Raw genomic sequence first — 19763 nt, 5'->3', positions numbered from 1 at the left:
GGAGGAAAAAGCCAAGGAGTTATCCGAGCTTGTCAGGAACCTCCTAAAACCAGGAAAGGTGTCTGTACATCAATGCACAAGAGTCCTGGGAAAAATGGTGGCTTCTTACGAAGCAATTCCATTCGGCAGATTCCACGCAAGAATTTTCCAGAGGGATCTGTTGGACAAATGGTCAGGGTCGCATCTTCAGATGCACCAGCGGATAACCCTGTCTCCAAGGACAAGGGTATCTCTTCTGTGGTGGTTGCAGAGTGCTCATCTATTGGAGGGCCGCAGATTCGGCATACAGGATTGGATCCTGGTGACCACGGACGCCAGCCTGAGAGGCTGGGGAGCAGTCACACATGGAAGAAACTTCCAGGGAGTGTGGACGAGCCTGGAAACGTCTCTTCACATAAACATTCTGGAACTAAGAGCAATCTACAATGCTCTAAGCCAGGCAGAACCTCTGCTTCAGGGAAAACCGGTGTTGATCCAGTCGGACAACATCACGGCAGTCGCCCATGTGAACAGACAGGGCGGCACAAGAAGCAGAAGTGCAATGGCAGAAGCTGCAAGGATTCTTCGCTGGGCAGAGAATCATGTGATAGCACTGTCAGCAGTGTTCATCCCGGGAGTGGACAACTGGGAAGCAGACTTCCTCAGCAGACACGACCTTCACCCGGGAGAGTGGGGACTTCATCCAGAAGTCTTCCACATGCTGGTAACCCGTTGGGAAAGACCAATGGTGGACATGATGGCGTCTCGCCTCAACAAAAAACTGGACAGGTATTGCGCCAGGTCAAGAGATCCGCAGACAATAGCTGTGGACGCGCTGGTAACGCCTTGGGTGTACCAGTCGGTGTATGTGTTTCCTCCTCTGCGCCTCATACCAAAAGTATTGAGAATTATACGGCAAAGAGGCGTAAGAACGATACTAGTGGTTCCGGATTGGCCAAGAAGGACTTGGTACCCGGAACTTCAAGAGATGATCACGGAAGATCCGTGGCCTCTACCTCTAAGGAGGGACTTGCTTCAGCAGGGTCCCTGTCTGTTTCAAGACTTACCGCGGCTGCGTTTGACGGCATGGCGGTTGAACGCCGGATCCTAAAGGAAAAAGGCATGCCGGAAGAAGTCATTCCTACTTTGATTAAAGCAAGGAAGGAAGTAACCGTGCAACATTATCACCGCATTTGGCGAAAATATGTTGCGTGGTGCGAGGATCGGAGTGCTCCGACGGAGGAATTTCATCTGGGTCGATTCCTACATTTCCTGCAATCAGGATTGTCTATGGGTCTCAAATTGGGATCTATTAAGGTTCAAATTTCGGCCCTGTCGATTTTCTTCCAGAAAGAATTGGCTTCAGTCCCTGAAGTCCAGACTTTCGTTAAGGGAGTGCTGCATATACAGCCTCCTGTGGTGCCTCCAGTGGCACCGTGGGATCTCAATGTGGTTTTGGACTTTCTAAAATCTCATTGGTTTGAACCACTAAAAAATGTGGATTTGAAATATCTCACATGGAAAGTGACCATGCTACTAGCCCTTGCTTCGGCCAGGAGAGTGTCAGAACTGGCAGCTTTATCTTACAAAAGCCCATATCTGATTTTCCATTCGGACAGGGCGGAACTGCGGACTCGTCCGCATTTTCTCCCTAAGGTGGTGTCAGCATTTCATCTGAACCAGCCTATTGTAGTGCCTGCGGCTACAAGTGACTTGGAGGACTCCAAGTTACTGGACGTTGTCAGAGCATTGAAAATATATATTGCAAGGACAGCTGGAGTCAGAAAATCTGACTCGTTGTTTATATTGTATGCACCCAACAAGATGGGTGCTCCTGCGTCTAAGCAGACGATTGCTCGTTGGATCTGTAGCACAATCCAACTTGCACATTCTGTGGCAGGCCTGCCACAGCCTAAATCTGTAAAGGCCCACTCCACAAGGAAGGTGGGCTCATCTTGGGCGGCTGCCCGAGGGGTCTCGGCATTACAACTTTGCCGAGCAGCTACGTGGTCAGGGGAGAACACGTTTGTAAAATTTTACAAATTTGATACCCTGGCTAAGGAGGACCTGGAGTTCTCTCATTCGGTGCTGCAGAGTCATCCGCACTCTCCCGCCCGTTTGGGAGCTTTGGTATAATCCCCATGGTCCTTTCAGGAACCCCAGCATCCACTAGGACGATAGAGAAAATAAGAATTTACTTACCGATAATTCTATTTCTCGGAGTCCGTAGTGGATGCTGGGCGCCCATCCCAAGTGCGGATTATCTGCAATAATTGTACATAGTTATTGTTAACTAATTCGGGTTATTGTTGTAGGGAGCCATCTTTCAGAGGCTCCTCTGTTATCATACTGTTAACTGGGTTTAGATCACAAGTTGTACGGTGTGATTGGTGTGGCTGGTATGAGTCTTACCCGGGATTCAAAATTCCTCCCTTATTGTGTACGCTCGTCCGGGCACAGTACCTAACTGAGGCTTGGAGGAGGGTCATAGGGGGAGGAGCCAGTGCACACCACCTGATCGGAAAGCTTTACTTTTTGTGCCCTGTCTCCTGCGGAGCCGCTATTCCCCATGGTCCTTTCAGGAACCCCAGCATCCACTACGGACTCCGAGAAATAGAATTATCGGTAAGTAAATTCTTATTTTTAGTTAGGTTTTTTTATTTTCAGAGAGCTTCTGCTGGCAACAGACTCTCTGCTACGTGGGACTGAGGGGAGAGAAGCAAACCTACTAACTGCGGCTAGGTTGCGCTTCTTAGGCTACTGGACACCATTAGCTCCAGAGGGATCGAACACAGGACCTGACCTTGTCGTCCGTTCCTGGAGCCGCGCCGCCGTCCCCCTCGCAGAGCCAGAAGTCAGAAGCCGGCAGAAGCAAGAAGACATCGAAATCGGCGGCAGAAGACTCCTGTCTTCACATGAGGTAGCGCACAGCACTGCAGCTGTGCGCCATTGCGCCCACACTACCCACACACTCCGGTCACTGTAGGGGGCAGGGCGCAAGGGCGGGCGCCCTGGGCAGCAATTAGGATACCTCTTGGCAAAAAGACACACATATACAGCTGGGCACTGTATATATGTACGAACCCCCGCCATTTTATTACACAGACCCGGGACTGAAGCCCGCCGCTGAGGGGGCGGGGCTTTCTTCCTCAGCACTAACCAGCGCCATTTTCTCTTCACAGCTCCGCTGAGAGGAAGCTCCCCAGGCTCTCCCCTGCAGTATCAAGGTAGAAAAAGGGTAAAAAGAGAGGGGGGGGCACATAAATTTAGGCGCAAAATTATCATAAACAGCAGCTACTGGGTAAACACTAAGTTACTGTGTAATCCCTGGGTTGTATAGCGCTGGGGTGTGTGCTGGCATACTCTCTCTGACTCCTCAAAAGGCCTTGTGGGGTCCTATCCTCAATTAGAGCATTCCCTGTGTGTGTGCGGTGTCGGTACGTTTGTGTCGACATGTTTGACGAGGACGGTTACGTGGAGGCAGAACAAGTGCAAGTGACTGGTGTCGCCGCCGACGGCGCCGACACATGATTGGATGGATATGTGGAAGGTGTTAAATGATAATGTAAGCTCCTTGCATAAAAGATTGGATAATCAGTCAGGGTCTCAACCAGTGTCTGATTCTGCAGCTCAGAGCCGTCAGGATCTCAAAAGCGCCCACTATCCCAGTTGGTTGACACAGATGTCGACACGGATTCTGACTCCAGTGTCGATGACGATGAGGCAAAGTTGCAGCCTAAAATGACTAAAGCCATCCGATACATGATTATAGCAATGAAGGATGTATTGCACATACCGGAGGAAAACCCTGTCCCTGACAAAAGGGTATATATGTATGGGGAGAAAAAGCAAGAGGTGACTTTTCCCCCTTCACATGAGTTAAATGAGTTATGTGAAAAAGCATGGGATTCCCCCGATAAGAAAGTGCTGATTTCCAAAAGGGTTACTTATGGCGTACCCTTTCCCGCCAACGGACAGGATGCGCTGGGAATCCTCCCCTAGGGTAGATAAAGCTCTGACACGCTTATCTAAAAAGGTGGCCCTGCCGTCACAGGATACGGCCGCCCTAAAGGATCCTGCAGATAGGAAGCAGGAAAGTATCCTGAAGTCTGTTTATGCACACTCAGGTACTATACTGAGGCCGGCTATTGCGTCGGCCTGGATGTGTAGTGCTGTAGCAGCATGGACAGATAATCTGTCTGAGGAAATGGATATCTTCGACAAGGATACCATTTTACTGACCCTGGGGCATATAAAAGACGCTGTCCTATATCTGAGGGATGCCCAGAGGGACATTTGCCTACTGGGCTCTAGAATAAATGCAATGTCAATTTCTGCCAGAAGGGTCCTGTGGACTCTGCAATGGACAGGTGATGCCGACTCCAAAAAGCACATGGAGGTGTTACCTTACAAGGGTGAGGAATTGTTTGGGGACGGTCTCTCGGACCTAGTTTCTTTATCATCCACTAGGGGTCACTGGAGTACTCTTGGGATATGGACGGGCGGAGCCGAACAAAGGCACTGAATATTCAAATTTAGGACCCTCCCACCCCTCCATATCCCCGAGTACCTCAGTGTACTGTCTCAGTGTTTTTTCGGTGCTCACAGCACGAACATCGGCTTGTGGTATAGCCACACTTGGATTTTTATTTTTAATTTTTATTTTTAATTTTTATTTTTACACTTAGCACATCCCTTCCCAGTTTCTGGAAAAACATGGGTCCGGGATAGTGCCGCTGCACGGGCAGCGCATGGCGTGTCGGTCCTCACAAAGAGCACCCTCACAGCCACAGACAGCATGGCGTGTCGGTCCTCACGAAGAGCACCCTCACAGCCACAGACAGCCCACTGCTTCTACAAAGAGCAGCCAGGAAAAGCTGGACGGGCTTGCACAAAGAAGCCGTCGCAGCCATAGATTACTGGAAGCTGACTGGAGCTGGACGGAGCTTACACATAAAAAGCCCCGCCACAGCCAAGACTACAGGCAGTCGTCAGCCATGATCAGAAAGGTAGGCTGGGGGAAACGGGGCGGTCAGCGCAGGCTGCCGCCCCGCTATGTAGGGGTTAATGCCTCCTGCGCATACGGAGCTCCGTCCGGCTGCACAGCAGGGGGAGCTCATACGCACTATGCCCAGCCGCTATGGAAGTCAGTCTGACACTGGACGGAGCTTACAGAAAGCCCCGTCACAGCCAGGATGAAAGCCCCGTCACAAGCTGGACGGAGCGTACAGGAGGTGCGGCACATGTCCTAATGGTGGGGTGTCAGGGCGGTCAGCTCACGCTGCCGCCCTGCTGTGTGGGGGTTTGCCGCCGCTGAAGCCGCCGCTGATATGCCCCGCTTAACTACGCTGGAAGCTCAGAGCGGCCGCACGTCACTCAGAGACGCCGGCCGCTCTCCCAGCGCTGATTACCCGGCACCGAGGTAGGACAGGCGCCGCCCGAGCCACAGTAAGTACCCGCTTTCTAACATGCACAGAGCGGCCGCACGTCACTCACAGACGCCGGCCGCTCTTCCAGCGCTGACACCGCACGCTGATGATACATGGCGCCGCCCGCTCTTCCGGACGGCTCCCCGGCGCTATACACAGCGCTCCCCTGCTCTCCCTGCACCCGTTCCCGCTGCAGGTAACATAGGGGAGACTACCGGGGGTAAGGGGGAGTAAATACCCATAGCAACAGCACCAAGGCTGCATGGGTTAATAAGACATAGTTTTCACAGAGCATGTCCTAAAATATGTTTCTAATTGTATGGATGGCATGCTTCCTGTTTCTGTAGGCTGCCATTTGATGTCATAAGTGTTCTATTAACTGGAATGTGATTATCACACTTTAATAGGCTATTAAGCCTATATTACCTGTATAATAGGCTATTATGTCTATATATTAACACTGCAGCAGGTCCTGTGCTTTTCAGTGTATGCATGGCATGGGGGCCATTTTTAATCATTACAGTTTCTTCCAGTTTATAATTCTAGAACATTCCTGCCCTACATCTCTAAGCCACCAGAGGCAAAGGGGGTGTTAGTGGGAATGTAGTTCGGATTGCACATGTGAACTGCTTTTCACATAAAGAATACTCTGGTTTCTCTTCAGATCTAATAAATCTTTCGCCTGTTGCTAAAGATGTCCGTAGAGAGAAATAACCATGTGTTTCATAGCCTGGCTACGGCTGGCCTTAATATGCTTTTCAGCAACTAAAATATATATATGACACAAAAGAACTTCAACAAGTAGTGCAAGTGTCTGTCTGTTGCCTATTGTGGTGTCAGTCTGCATAGCTAGTAAGGCTCTAGCGCAGACTAAAAATAATTCAAATTAAAACAGCGGTAATATCGGAGTCTCGGAAGTACTCCGCCTGCTATAACTAAAGATAGTCTTTTCAAAGGGCCAAGTTCCTTTGGGTACCAGGGTTGATGCAGAAACTTCGAGTGAGAAGGGTGCATTACACCAGCACTTATATAGTGCGGGGGTTTTGGGCAACATACATTGCTAAAAACCAGTGAGTCAAGGCCTCCATTTGTTTTTTAGAAAATATTAGTGGACTTTGACCACTATTTAATCGTTTCAAAATAACGCGATCCGCCATTGGCAAATGCGTCTGTGTTAAACATTTTAAAGACCCAGGATACATTTGGGTCATTAGTCTCTAGGTATGGAAACTATGAGATCACTGTTAAAAGAAGCTGCAGAGTATATCTGTAAAGCCTCTACTAACGCCTGTTTTTCATCGTAGCTAGTTCAGCACGACTAGGACAGAGCTTGGTTGGTCCTAAATTTGATATTCAGCCATTACCGCATCCAGTATCAAAACGGAATACTGGTACCGGCGTTTAATCCCTTTAGACTTCCGTTTTTCAAAGGCGGGTGTACAAAACAGTCACGCCTTGTAACGTCAGGACGCTACAGTCAGCAAGCCAGTGGTTTGATGACCTCTTTTCCAATTGTGGAAGCGCGTCTTTACATGTTACTTTGAGGGGTTTCCAGACTTCAATTCATGGATGTCTCAGCTATTTACAGATTAAAGGACACTACTGGCTCTGTCGACCGGTTTGGCAGGTTGCCATTTAGTCTCTGCTGGGTTTCAGCTGTCTTTATAATCCAAGCAGTAGTATACCAACAGAGTCAGGGTTACATATTCCCTCTGTTTGAGCAAAACCAGACGGCTCTGTCGCAATCTCAATCAGCAGGTCACTTACTGCAGTGGGAAAATGAATTTTCTGCGGTTAGTATTTGTTTATTGGAGCACAAAGTGGCATAATGGCACTTGATCTTCACAATGCGTATTTACCCATTCCGGTTTGATCTTCACGGGTTCTAGCGTTTGCAAATCGCCACAACCATTATCCATTTCGGGTCTACCGTTGCTTATCGCCTCGGGTATTTACCAAAGTTATGTTGGGGATGATAGCTCATCTCACATAAGAACTCTGTCTCAACAGAGTTTCTCTACCTTAGATGATCTGCTCATAAGAACTCTGTCTCAACAAAGTTCCTCTAACTTGCGCTACTAAGGTATACTGCGGTAGCAGATCAAGTTCGAAAACAATCGCATCTAATTCCGTCTAAACGATGTCAATTCCTAGGTAAGATTATAAATCAAAGACTTTTACCTACTACACCAGCAATAACAAATGTACGTCTAGTAATTAGTGCAAAACACGCACACTAGCGGTACATTGGTGTATTCACCTATTAAGAATAAAGATGTGTTTTCAATTTAGTTCGCCACCCTTCACTCGCGTTTCCCACAGAGGGAAAAGGGTGCATATACTCTGGACGACAGTCGCAGAGGGTCAGGATTTGTAGTTAAAATCAGCAACAAAGGTTCTAAAACACGACAGATTGCTGTCGATAAAGGTCCTAGAACTCTGTGCATTTTACAATGCAATACATGATTCGCTTTCAGTCTGACCAGGTATATACTCTGGTTTCTCTTCAGAACGAATAAATCTTTTACCTTTTACTAAAGATTTCTGTGGAGAGGAACAACCATGAGTTTCAGGTAAATGTTTGATGCCTGTCTCACGCTGGCCTTAAGCAGTCAAACAAGGCAACGGCAGTTGCATACACAACAACCAGTGAGAACCAAGAAGCCGCATGGTAATGCGGCATGTGACTCAAATCCTCAATGGCTTAGAACACCATTATGTGAAAATGTCACATTACGTGAGTGGACATCTGTTAGACAGAGGATCTCACCCGTCAGGATTTGGATCCTGAAAACTGGACATTAAATCCAGAGGTGTTTCATATGTGAGTCCACAGAAGGGGGTTACCCTCAAGTATACATGATGGCATCTCGCCACAATTACAAAAGCTCAGTATGTGTACAAAACAGATCACAAGGGCAGTGGCGGTGGAGTCGCTCACATTCATGTGGTCATTCAGCATCGTGTATCTGGCTCCACCAGTTTCCGCTGCTCTCTCCGTTGTCAAAACGGCTCATAAGACAGTTTGTCACAGTCATACTGGTGGTAGCTCATGGGTTTCGGAGAAGTTTGCTTCTCGAATTTTCAAGGAATACTTGCACACGATCTTGGCCCGCTCATAATACGTCCAACCTGTTACATCAGGGAACGTTAGTTTACCCATAGTTACCTATGTACCTATTATCTATGTACCGCAGCTGCGGTTGACGGGGTGAGGGTGCAAACGCCCTCTTAAGAAATTGAGCATTACAGTATCGGTTATACTAACCATGTTACGACATAGTAAGCCGTTTAAGGCAGCTCATTTTTACAAAATTTCGTGTGCTTACATAGGTGGTAAACCTCGGAAGTTTCCAACATCATCCTTCAAGTAACCCGTATTCTGTTAAACGGGGTGGGATGGAAAACTGCGTTGATCTGCACGAAGAGTGCAGGTATCTGTGTGATAAACTTATTGTCAAAGACGTTTGCCTCTATTGGCGTCTGTACACATCTTTCTACAAGGTGTCATCAAAGTTCACACTCTATTTATCCCACCTACAGCGCCAGGCGACTTGAAGTTGGGTTCAGATTTCTTACAGTTTTCATATTTTGAACCCTTTCAACAAATGGGAATTAAGTTTCTCACTTTGGAAAACAATTTTCTTATAGCCTTGGCTTCGGCAAGGGTTTTGTTTTCATATTTGGGTGCCTTGTATTCCAAGCCACCGTATTTGAGTTTTCTCATGACAAAGCAGATCTTCGGACGAATCACGCTTTCGTATTCTTCACATCAATATACCAATAGGGGTTTCCTGTGTGGACAGCACATTCTAGAATTCTGAATGTGGTACACGCATTACGCGTTTATATATGTCCCGAACGTCAACAGTACGTGATATGAATACGTTGTTTGTTCTCTATGATACTGCCAACTGGGGTTAGCCAGTTTCTTAGCAGACATTATCCAGTTGGGTAATAATAATGACTACAAGTCAGGTTTACTTTAAGGCTAAGTTACAATCGCCTGCGTCAGTAATAGCTCATCCCACAGGTCTGTGGGAATGTCAGACCCAGTGGGTCGTGGAGTGTCTAAAACGCGGCTATATAGCCTTCATGTGCACCATGTTTGTGCACGTTTACACGTTATAAATGGTGGCGCCATCAGCATCTAGCTTTGGGCTGCCTACTGTTACAAGTATCAAACAGCTCTCCCGCCCACGAGGGAAGCTTTGGTACGTCCCAAGAGTACTCCAGTGACCCCTAGTGGATGATAAAGAAAATAGGATTTTGGTACTTACCAGGTAAATCCTTTTCTTTGAATCCATAGGGGGCACTGGACGCCCACCCAGAGCAGTTTTACCTGGGTTGTTTTAAGCTCAAGGGAGCTTAGGGTAACAAGTTTTACTTGATTGATATTAAGCTCAGAGGAGCTTATGGTAACACATTTTCACCGATTGGTTCAAATTATAAAGTTCTATCGGTTATGGTGTCAACTGTTTAGTTGACAGTAAGGTTATGGGTCAACATTGTTGTTGTCCGTTATGTTATAGGTATTCTCCATTGTCAACCTCTCTATATCGTTCCTGTTCGCTCAGTAAAAAACACTGAGACAGTACACTGAGGTACTCGGGGATATGGAGGGGTGGGAGGGTCCTAAATTTGAATATTCAGTGCCTTTGTTCGGCTCCGCCCGTCCATATCCCAAGAGTACTCCAGTGCCCCCTATGGATTCAAAGAAAAGGATTTACCTGGTAAGTACCAAAATCCTATTTTCCACAGCTACGGCTGGAAAGTCAAACTTTTTACCATATATTTCCTCACAGCATAAGAAAGCACCGTATTACCAAATGCAGTCCTTTCGATCACAGAGAAGCAAGAAGGTCAGAGGTTCGTCCTTTCTGGCCAGAGGCAGGGGTAGAGGAAAGAAGCTGCACAACACAGTTAGTTCCCAGGAACAGAAGTCCTCCCCGGCTTCCACTAAATCCACCGCATGACGCTGGGGCTCCACAGGAGCCAGGAGCGGTGGGGGCGCGTCTCCGAAATTTCAGCCACCAGTGGGTACGCTCACAGGTGGATCCCTGGGCTATACAGATTGTGTCTCAGGGATACAAGCTGGAATTCGAAGTGATGCCCCCTCACAGTTACCTCAAATCGGCCCGGCCAGCTTCCCCCATAGAAAGGGAAGTAGTGTTAGCGGCAATTCACATATATCTCCAGCAGGTGGTGGTAAAGGTTCCCCTCCTTCAACAAGGAAGAGGATACTATTCCACGATGTTTGTGGTACCGAAACCGGACGGTTCGGTCAGACCCATATTGAATTTAAAATCCCTGAACATTTATCTGAAAAGTTCAAAATGGAATCGCTCAGAGCGGTCATTGCAAGCCTGGAAGAGGGGGATTTTATGGTGTCTCTGGACATCAAGGATGCGTACTTGCATGTCCCCATTTATCCACTTCATCAGGAGTACCTCAGGTTTGTGGTACAGGACTGTCATTACCAATTCCAGACGTTGCCGTTTGGCCTGTCCACGGCACCGAGAATATTTACCAAGGTGATGGCGGAAATGATGGTGCTCCTTCGGAAGCAAGGGGTTAAGATTATCCCATACTTGGACAATCTCCTCATAAAGGCGAGGTCCAGGGAGCGGTTGCTGATCAGCGTAGCACTCTCTCAGGAAGTGTTGCAACAGCACGGCTGGATTCTGAATATTCCAAAGTCGCAGCTGATTCCTACGACGCGTCTGCCCTTCCTGGGCATGATTCTGGACACAAACCAGAAAAGGGTGTTTCTCCCGGAGGAGAAGGCTCAGGAGCTCGTGACTCTGGTCAGAGGCCTCCTAAAACCAAAACAGGTATCGGTGCATCACTGCACGCGTGTCCTGGGAAAGATGGTGGCGACATACGAAGCCATTCCCTTCGGCAGGTTCCATGCGAGGATCTTTCAGTGGGATCTGTTGGACAAGTGGTCCGGATCGCATCTTCAGATGCATCGGCTGATCACCCTATCCCCCAGAGCCAGGGTGTCTTTTATGTGGTGGATGCAAAGTGCTAACCTCCTCGAGGGCCGCAGGTTCGGCATACAGGGATGCAAGCCTCCGAGGATGGGGGGCAGTCACTCAAGGCAGAAACTTCCAGGGGCTGTGGTCAAGTCAGGAGACTTGTCTGCACATCAATATCATGGAACTAAGGGCCGTATAAAACACCCTGAGTCGAAACCAACCAGTGCTGATTCAGTCAGACAACATCACGGCAGTGGCCCATGTAAACGGCCAGGGCGGCACAAGAAGCAGGGTGGCAATGACAGAAGCCACCAGGGTTCTTCGTTGGGCGGAGAATCACGTACTAGCACTGTCAGCAGTGTTCATTCCGGGAGTGAACAACTGGGAAGCAGACTTCCTCAGCAGGCACGACCTCCACCTGGGAGAGTGGGGACTTCATCAAGAAGTCTTCACGCAGATCACAAATCGATGGGAACTGCCACAGGTGGACATGATGGCGTCCCGTTTCAACAAAAAGCTAAAAAGATATTGCGCTAGGTCAAGGGACCCTCACTAGTGCGTCCACAGCTATCGCCTAACACCGTGGGTGTTCCAGTCGGTCTATGTGTTTCCTCCTCTTCCTCTCATACCAAAGGTGCTGAGAATTGTAAGAAAAAGAGGAGTGAGAACAATACTCATTGTTCCGGATTGGCCAAGAAGGACTTGGTACCCGGAATTGCAAGAAATGCTCGCAGAGGACCCATGGCCTCTGCCTCTCAGACAGGACCTGTTACAACAAGGGCCTTGTCTGTTTCAAGGCTTACCGCGGCTGCGTTTGACGGCATGGCGGTTGAACGCTGGATCCTAGCGGAAAAAGGCATTCCGGATGAAGTTATTCCTACGCTGATAAAGGCTAGGAAGGATGTGACCGCAAAGCATTATCACCGTATATGGTGAAAATATGTTGCTTGGTGTGAGGCCAGGAAGGCCCCTACAGAGGAATTCCAGCTGGGTCGATTCCTGCACTTCCTACAGTCAGGAGTGACTATGGGCCTGAAATTAGGGTCCATAAAGGTCCATATTTCGGCCCTATCCATTTTCTTCCAAAAAGAACTGGCTTCACTGCCTGAGGTTCAGACGTTTGTTAAGGGAGTGCTGCATATTCAGCCCCCTTTTGTGCCACCAGTGGCACTTTGGGATCTTAACGTGGTGTTGAATTTCCTGAAATCCCACTGGTGTGAGCCACTTAAGACCATGGAGCTAAAGTATCTCCCGTGGAAAGTGGTCATGCTGTTGGCCTTCGCTTCGGCTAGGCGTGTCAGAATTGGCGGCTTTGTCATGTAAAAGCCCCTATCTGGTTTTCCATATGGATAGGGCAGAATTGCGGACTCGTCTGCAATTTCTGCAAAAGGTGGTGTCATCCTTTCATTTGAACCAACCTATTGTGGTGCCTGCGGCTACTGGTGGCTTGGAGGATTCCAAGTTGCTTGACGTAGTCCGGGCTTTGAAGATTTATGTGACCAGAACGGCTAGGGTCAGGAAAACAGAATCTTTGTTTATCCTGTATGCTTCCAACAAGCTTGGTGCTCCTGCTTCAAAGCAAACTATTGCTCGCTGGATCTGTGGCACGATTCAGCAGGCTCATTCTGCGGCTGGATTGCCGCTGCCAAAATCAGTTAAGGCCCATTCCACTAGGAAGGTGGGCTCTTGGGCGGCTGCCCGAGGGGTCTCGGCATTACAGCTTTGCCGCGCGGCTACTTGGTCAGGTTCAAACACTTTTGCAAAGTTCTACAAGTTTGATACCCTGGCTGAGGAGGACCTTGTGTTTGCTCATTCGGTGCTGCAAGTCCTCTGCACTCTCCCGCCCGTTTGGGAGCTTTGGTATAATCCCCATGGTCCTTACGGAGTCCCCAGCATCCACTAGGACGTTAGAGAAAATAAGATTTTACTTACCGGTAAATCTATTTCTCGTAGTCCGTAGTGGATGCTGGGCGCCCTTCCCAAGTGCGGACTTCTTTTGCAATACTTGTATATAGTTATTGCTTAAATAAGGGTTGTTATGGTTACTTCAGGGTTTATCTGATGCTCTGTTGTTGTTCATACTGTTAACTGGGTAAGTTTATCACAAGTTATACGGTGTGATTGGTGTGACTGGTATGAGTCTTGCCCTGGATTCCAAATCCTTTCCTTGTACTGTCAGCTCTTCCGGGCACAGTTTCTCTAACTGAGGTCTGGATGAGTGACAGAGGGAGGAGCCAGAGCACACCAGTATCCAAATTCTTTCTTAAAGTGCCCTGTCTCCTGCGGAGCCTGTCTATTCCCCATGGTCCTTACGGAGTCCCCAGCATCCACTACGGACTACGAGAAGGATTTACCGGTAAGTAAAATCTTATTTTCTGTCAGCCAGTAGGGAACACTGGCACAACTTGAAGACTGGAGTATATTCAATAAGAGTCGGATCCATTCCGACATGCAGTTGTCGGAATGGATCAGACAACCCCTATGCAATGGACGGCCAAATCTGACTGTCTGGTTTGGCCATACACAGGGTCCTGTCCTGCTGCTGACAGCAGCGGCCAGGAGTGCAGATAGCGGCAGGGGTAAGCTGGGCGGCGGGAGGAGCTGGCAGTGGGGGGACATGTCTGGAGTGGCGGGGGGAGGCGCTGCAGGGAGAGGTGCCTGTGGGGGGAGCAGAGATCGGCGGCCAGCGTGGAAGGGCTGGCTGCGGAGGGGACATGTCTGCGGCAGGGGGAGGTGCTGCAGTGGGAGAGGTGCCTGGCCAGGGGTCAGAAGTAGCTGTGGCAGCGGTATTGTCACTGCCACGCTGACCGCACACAATGCGGCAGTGTCCAGCATGGCGGCCACCCCCCCCTCCTTTCTCCTCCTTCACAGCGCTAACGGAGATTGGCATCACGGGTAACAGCGGCGTGGTTTCCACTTCACTGACGCGTTGACTGCACATAACGCGGCAGCGTGATCCATCTACAGCCTGCAAAGTCTCCCACTACAGGTGCACTGCAGGGAATGGGGGGCTTGCAGCCAGAATACTGCGGTGGGACAGCAGGGTTCATAACAGAGCACATTTTATATATTAAGTGCAACAAAGACCTGTTGATTTGGTCAGGCACTCATTCAAAATGGCGTTAGACCTGGTTGAGATAGGTGCCTGGGTGAGGGTGGGGTGTCAATCACAAAAAGGCGCTTTTTGTTTTCAGCCCAGCAGTTCATGTGTTGGCAACTATGTTTCTTCTCTCCTCTGGAATCAGCACTGTTAGCAGAGACAGGTGCACATTGATTTCTACAGACTGCCAGAAACCTGAAAGCCTACACAAAAAATACAGGCTGGTGGCTGAGGGAGTTTAGAATAGGGGAGTAGTGCAAATATATCTCCCTCTCCTTCTGATATATCTGTCTGTCGTATTGAAAGTGCTCGTGGGAATTGTATGCATCTTCACTGTCCATCACAATGGCAGGCAAAGGACCAGAGAACAAGGCATCACAAAAATTATTTGTCTGTGCGAAATGTAACAAAAAAGCTCACACAGATGACTCCTCCCTGTGTGAAGCATGTGCCTCAGAGTCTACATTAGTTAATCCGTCCCAAGACACTAATTTTCTCTCCTGGGTGGTAGTGCTCACAGGAACCATTTCTCAATTACATACGGAGGTGGCTGCTTTACGGAAAACTTGCGAGACTGTTACGGACTTCCCTCATAACGATGTTGCTGCGCAACCACCCAGGGTGGCAGGGCTAGCCAAGTCAGTTGAGGGTCTCGCAAAACGTTTGGACATGTCCAATAAACAGCCGCAGACAGTGGCTAAGGCTGAAAAGCGTCCAGTATCATTACTTCTGATTCATCGGACTGCAGAACTTCTCTCAGGACGAAGCTGAAGACTAATGGGAGTTGGGCGAGATTACTGACGCGGACGAAGAAGTTTCTCTGAAATCTTCCCAAGGGGTTGAGTCTCATTTTAGCAATTAAACAGGTTTTGAATATATTGAAACTACGGCACCAGATTCGCCAGATACTGCCTTATTTGGTAGAAAACAGCGATCATCACTTATCCTTTTTTAACAAAGCTGGATGATCAGCTGACTGAGGCATGGAAAATCCCAGACAAACTGTTTCAAATGCCTAAAAGATTCCTCAGTAATCAGTTTCCATCTTTCGCAGGCAGGTGTATCCCTTCGACCAACCTTGGTGAGCTCTTGGGTGAACTAAGCAGTGGAGCATTGGGCCACAAAGTTAATTGCTGATTTACAAAATGGAGTTCAGATTTAAGAAGTTATCCTAGTGGAACACATTAAGGAGTCGGCCGTATATTTAGGGGAAGCAGCTAGAGATAACGGCCAAGTGAATTCGAGTCTCAGCTTCGGCTATTGCTGCCAGAAGAGTCCTAAGGTCATGGCCGGTAGATATGGAGTCAGAGCGGCGGAGGCACTGCCGTTTACAGGTGACATTCTTTTTGGAAAAGAGCTGGATACGATTATTTTGCAAGCTATGGGGGTAAATCTATCTTTTTACTGACCCTTCCACCACCGCCTAAACGCTCTTATTCCGAAATATCTTTTTGGTCCTTTCGTCCCACTCTTTTAGAGGACGTGGCAGAAATGTATCCTTGCGAGGCAGAGGTCGCAGCAAACAACCAGTCGTTGCTTGTCAGGACCCAAAGCCTACAGAAAAGACAAGTGACGGAACTGTCTCCCTTCCCACAGGGGCCCAGGTACGGTGGGAGCGCGGCTTTGAAATTTTCAAGATGCCTGGTTCAAGATATCGGACAGTGCGTGGATACGCAATGTCATCTCCCAAGGGTACAAGTTAGATTTCAAAGTTTTACCGCCAAAGAAATATTTTACGACAAGTCTTCCAATTCTTCTGGACAAACTGTTAGCCCTTCAAGGTGCAATACGGACCTTAGTGGAATCGGCAGCATTAATGCCGGTGCCGCTGCTTCAGCGAAAGAAGGGTTATTCTAATATTTTTATTTTTTGTAGTTCCAAAACCGGATGGAACTGTGACCTATCCTGAACGAAAAGTCATTGAATCAGTTTCTAACTTATTACCGGTTCAAGATTGAGTCGCTCAACTCAGTGATTTTTGAGCCTGGAACCCAAGAAGTTAATGATCTCTCTGGATATCAAGGATGCGTATCTCCACATCTCGATCTGGGAACCTCACCAAGAGTTTCTCAGATTCGCTATTAAACAGGATAATTTTCAGTTCAGAGCCTTGCCATTCGGACTGTCCACGGCACCCAGGGTGTTCAGAGTATAAGGAAACTGGTCCAAGCTGTCTTCAAACCACGACTGGTGTCAGTCCATTTATGCATTCGTTTGCTTGGGAAAAATGGTAGCTGCCTTCGAAACTCTTGAGTTCGGCTGTTTTCATTCACGTCCTTTCCAGCTAGACCTGTTACATCAATGGTAAGGGTCGCATTTACACCTTCAGCAGTTGGTTCGTCTGACTCCAGAGACACACTTCACTGCTTTGGTGGCTCCAGCTGCACAATCTCTCTGCGGGCAGGCTTTTCGGAATATGGTACTGGACGCTCCTACCAACGGATGCCAGCCCTAGGGAATTTTTGATGCGGTTGTGTTGACTTTCATCTTCATGGCCACTGGTCTCCACAGGAATCACTGTTCGATCAAAGGCGATAAAGGTTCAATCGTACAACATGACTGCTGTAGCGTGCGTAACCAAATAGGAACTCGCAGTTGCCAGGTGATATGGGATGACACGCATCCTCCAGTGGGCAGAACGCAACGCTGTAATTCTCTCAGCGGTTTTCATTCCAAGAGTGGACAATTGAGAAGCAGACTACCTCAGCCGTCAGGATCTACATCCGGGAGAAATGGCACTTCACCCAGAGGTGTTCGACGCCCTAACAATGCTGTGGATGTCCAGAAATATATTGAGGAAGCTGGACACATCTCCAGAACACTGGATCCTCAAGCGGAAGCTGTAGACACCTTGGCCGTGCGACCTAGTATACGTGTTATCTCCTTTCCCTCTATTGTCTCGTATTCTCAAGAAAATCAAACTGGAGTCAATCACGGGGATTTTGGTGGCACCAAATTGGCCTCTGAGAGCTCAGTTTTCAGACCTACACCTTCTGCTAGCAGACTATCCTTGGCCTCTCCCTCCACGTCCGGATCTACTCCAGCAAGGGCCCTTCGTGCATCCAGATTTACCATGGCTATGTTTAACGGGATGGCTCTTGAAGGAGACATCCTAACACGCAAAGGGATTCCGCAAGGTGTGATTCCCACAATGTTGTGGCACGAAAACCTGTTACGGCAGCCTATTACCATCACATCTTGCGGTTGAAAAGGGTTTCAATCGGATTCTTTTCGTCTCGCTGTTCTTGCTCTTTTATTCAGGCAGGTTTAGATTCCAGACTGTCTGGGATCCCTGAAAGTTCAGGTGTCTCCTTTTTTTTTTTTTTTTTTTTTTTTTTTATATTTGACGACGGGAGTCTACATACATACATACATACATACATACATACATACATACATACATACATACATACATACATACATACATACATACATACATACATACATACATACATACATACACCTACTCTGCTCCAACTCTGCAGTCCTTTTGGACAGAGGAGTTTAAAGGCAGACCCAAAGGTTCTTCTACAGCCTTCATAAGCAATAAAGGTAAATCCAGAAAACTGGCAGATGCAGGTTCTCAGAAAACAGACCTTCGGCCTTGCTTCCTCAGTCTTCAGCATGATGGTGGACCGCACTGCCTGGAAGACAGGCAGGTAGGAGCTCGGTTACATTTTTCAGTCTTGTGTGGGCAACATCTTGCCAGGATCCCTGGGTCACAGTCCTTATCACCCAGGGATGCAGGCTGGAGTTTCAGGAAGTCCCACCTCGCTGATTCTTCAAATCGGGCTTACCTGCTTCTCCAGATGCAGGTATGACTTTGCAGGCAGCAATTTAGTAACTGGTACAATCTCAGGTCATTGTCCCAGTTCCACTTCACCTACAAAACAAGGGTTATTACTACACCCTGTTTGTTGTACCGAAAACCGGACGGTTCGGTGAGGCCCATTTTAAACTTGTACCTGGACGAACTGTTGATAAAAGTGCCATCCAGAGAGGTTGTTGGACAGCATTGCCCTCTCAACCCGACTACTCCAGGATCACGGGTGGATTCTGAACCTACCAAAATCCCATCTGGAACCAACACGGCGGCTTCTATTCCTGGGTATGATACTGGATACGGAGGAACAGAAGGTAATCCTTCCTTTGGAAAAGGCATTGGTAATCCAGTCAATGGTGCGGGATGTTCTGAAACCAGCCCAGATCTCTGTACATCTATGCATTTGCCTTCTGAGGAAGATGGTAGCCTCTTGCAAGGCCCTTCCAGCTGGATCTGTTGGACAAATGGTCCGGATCGCATCTTCACATGCACCAGAATGATTTCTGAGGTGGCTTCAGCCTTCTCACCTGACTGAGGGTCAAAGGTTCGGGATTCAAAATTGGTTTCTGCTCACCACAGACGCAGGCCTAAGAGGTTAGGGAGCTGTCACCCAAGGGGAACAGTTCCAAGGAAAATGGTTAAGTCAGGAAACCATCCTTCCGATCGACGTTCTACAGCTAAGGGCCATATACAACGCCCTTCTACACGTCTGTGCGGAATTCCACACACCGACATGATGGCCTCTCGTTTCAACAAGAAGCTCACGCGGTATTGTTCCAGGTCGAGGGACCCATGGCTCCATGGGTTTACCGGATGGTTTACGTGTTTCCGCCTCTTCCACTGATCCCAAGAATTCTCAAAAGAATATAAAGGGGAAAAGGCCCTTGCCATTTTCATTGCTCCGGACTGGCCAAGAAGTACCAGATCTACTGGAGATGCTCCTAGAGGACCCGTGGCCTCTGCCTCTTCGCGAGGATCTACTATAACAGGGGCCATTTGTTTATCAAGACTTACCACGGCTACGTTTGACAGCATGGAGGTTGAGCGTCCGATTTTAGCCTGGAAGTAGATCCCAGATGAGGTTTATTCCTACCCTGAGCCAGGCCAGGAAAGGGGTCTCGTTTAAGCATTACCACCGTTTTTGAAAAAAATGTTTTTTGGTGTGAAAACAGAAAATTTCCTGCAGTGGAATTTCAACTGTTTCATAATTTTTTTTTTTTTTTTTTGTACATCGGGGGTGGATGTGGGCCTACGTTTGGGCTCCTTTTTTAAAAGTCTAGATTTCGCCCTTGTCCATTTTCTTTCAGAAACAATTGGCTTCCCTCTGAGGTCCAGACGTTCTTGAAAGAGGTTCTGCATATTCTACCGCCCTTTGTGCCTCCCACGGCACCTTGGGATCTCAACGTGGTGTTGCAGTTTCTACAATCAGAATGGTTTGAGCCTTTACAGGA

General features: G+C 48.3%; 1 protein-coding gene, 1 non-coding gene and 1 pseudogene across 2 annotated transcripts in view; all 3 read left to right on the top strand.

Annotated features, from left to right (window-relative positions):
• The window catches only part of HELLS (helicase, lymphoid specific), a 270907-nt gene that overhangs the window by 112112 nt on the left and 139032 nt on the right, over positions 1-19763 (top strand). The gene's annotated exons all lie outside the window — the stretch shown is intronic.
• Positions 6053-6138, top strand: LOC134899951 (U5 spliceosomal RNA; annotated as a pseudogene).
• LOC134899874 (U5 spliceosomal RNA) lies at positions 7899-8013 on the top strand. The gene has a single exon (XR_010173423.1). It is a non-coding gene; the product is annotated as a U5 spliceosomal RNA (small nuclear RNA).

Source organism: Pseudophryne corroboree, chromosome 3, assembly GCF_028390025.1.
Source record: "Pseudophryne corroboree isolate aPseCor3 chromosome 3, aPseCor3.hap2, whole genome shotgun sequence".
NCBI classification, from domain to species: Eukaryota; Metazoa; Chordata; class Amphibia; order Anura; family Myobatrachidae; genus Pseudophryne; species Pseudophryne corroboree.
The sequence above is the reverse complement of the archived record's forward strand: the minus strand, read 5'-3'. Positions and strand labels throughout refer to the sequence as shown.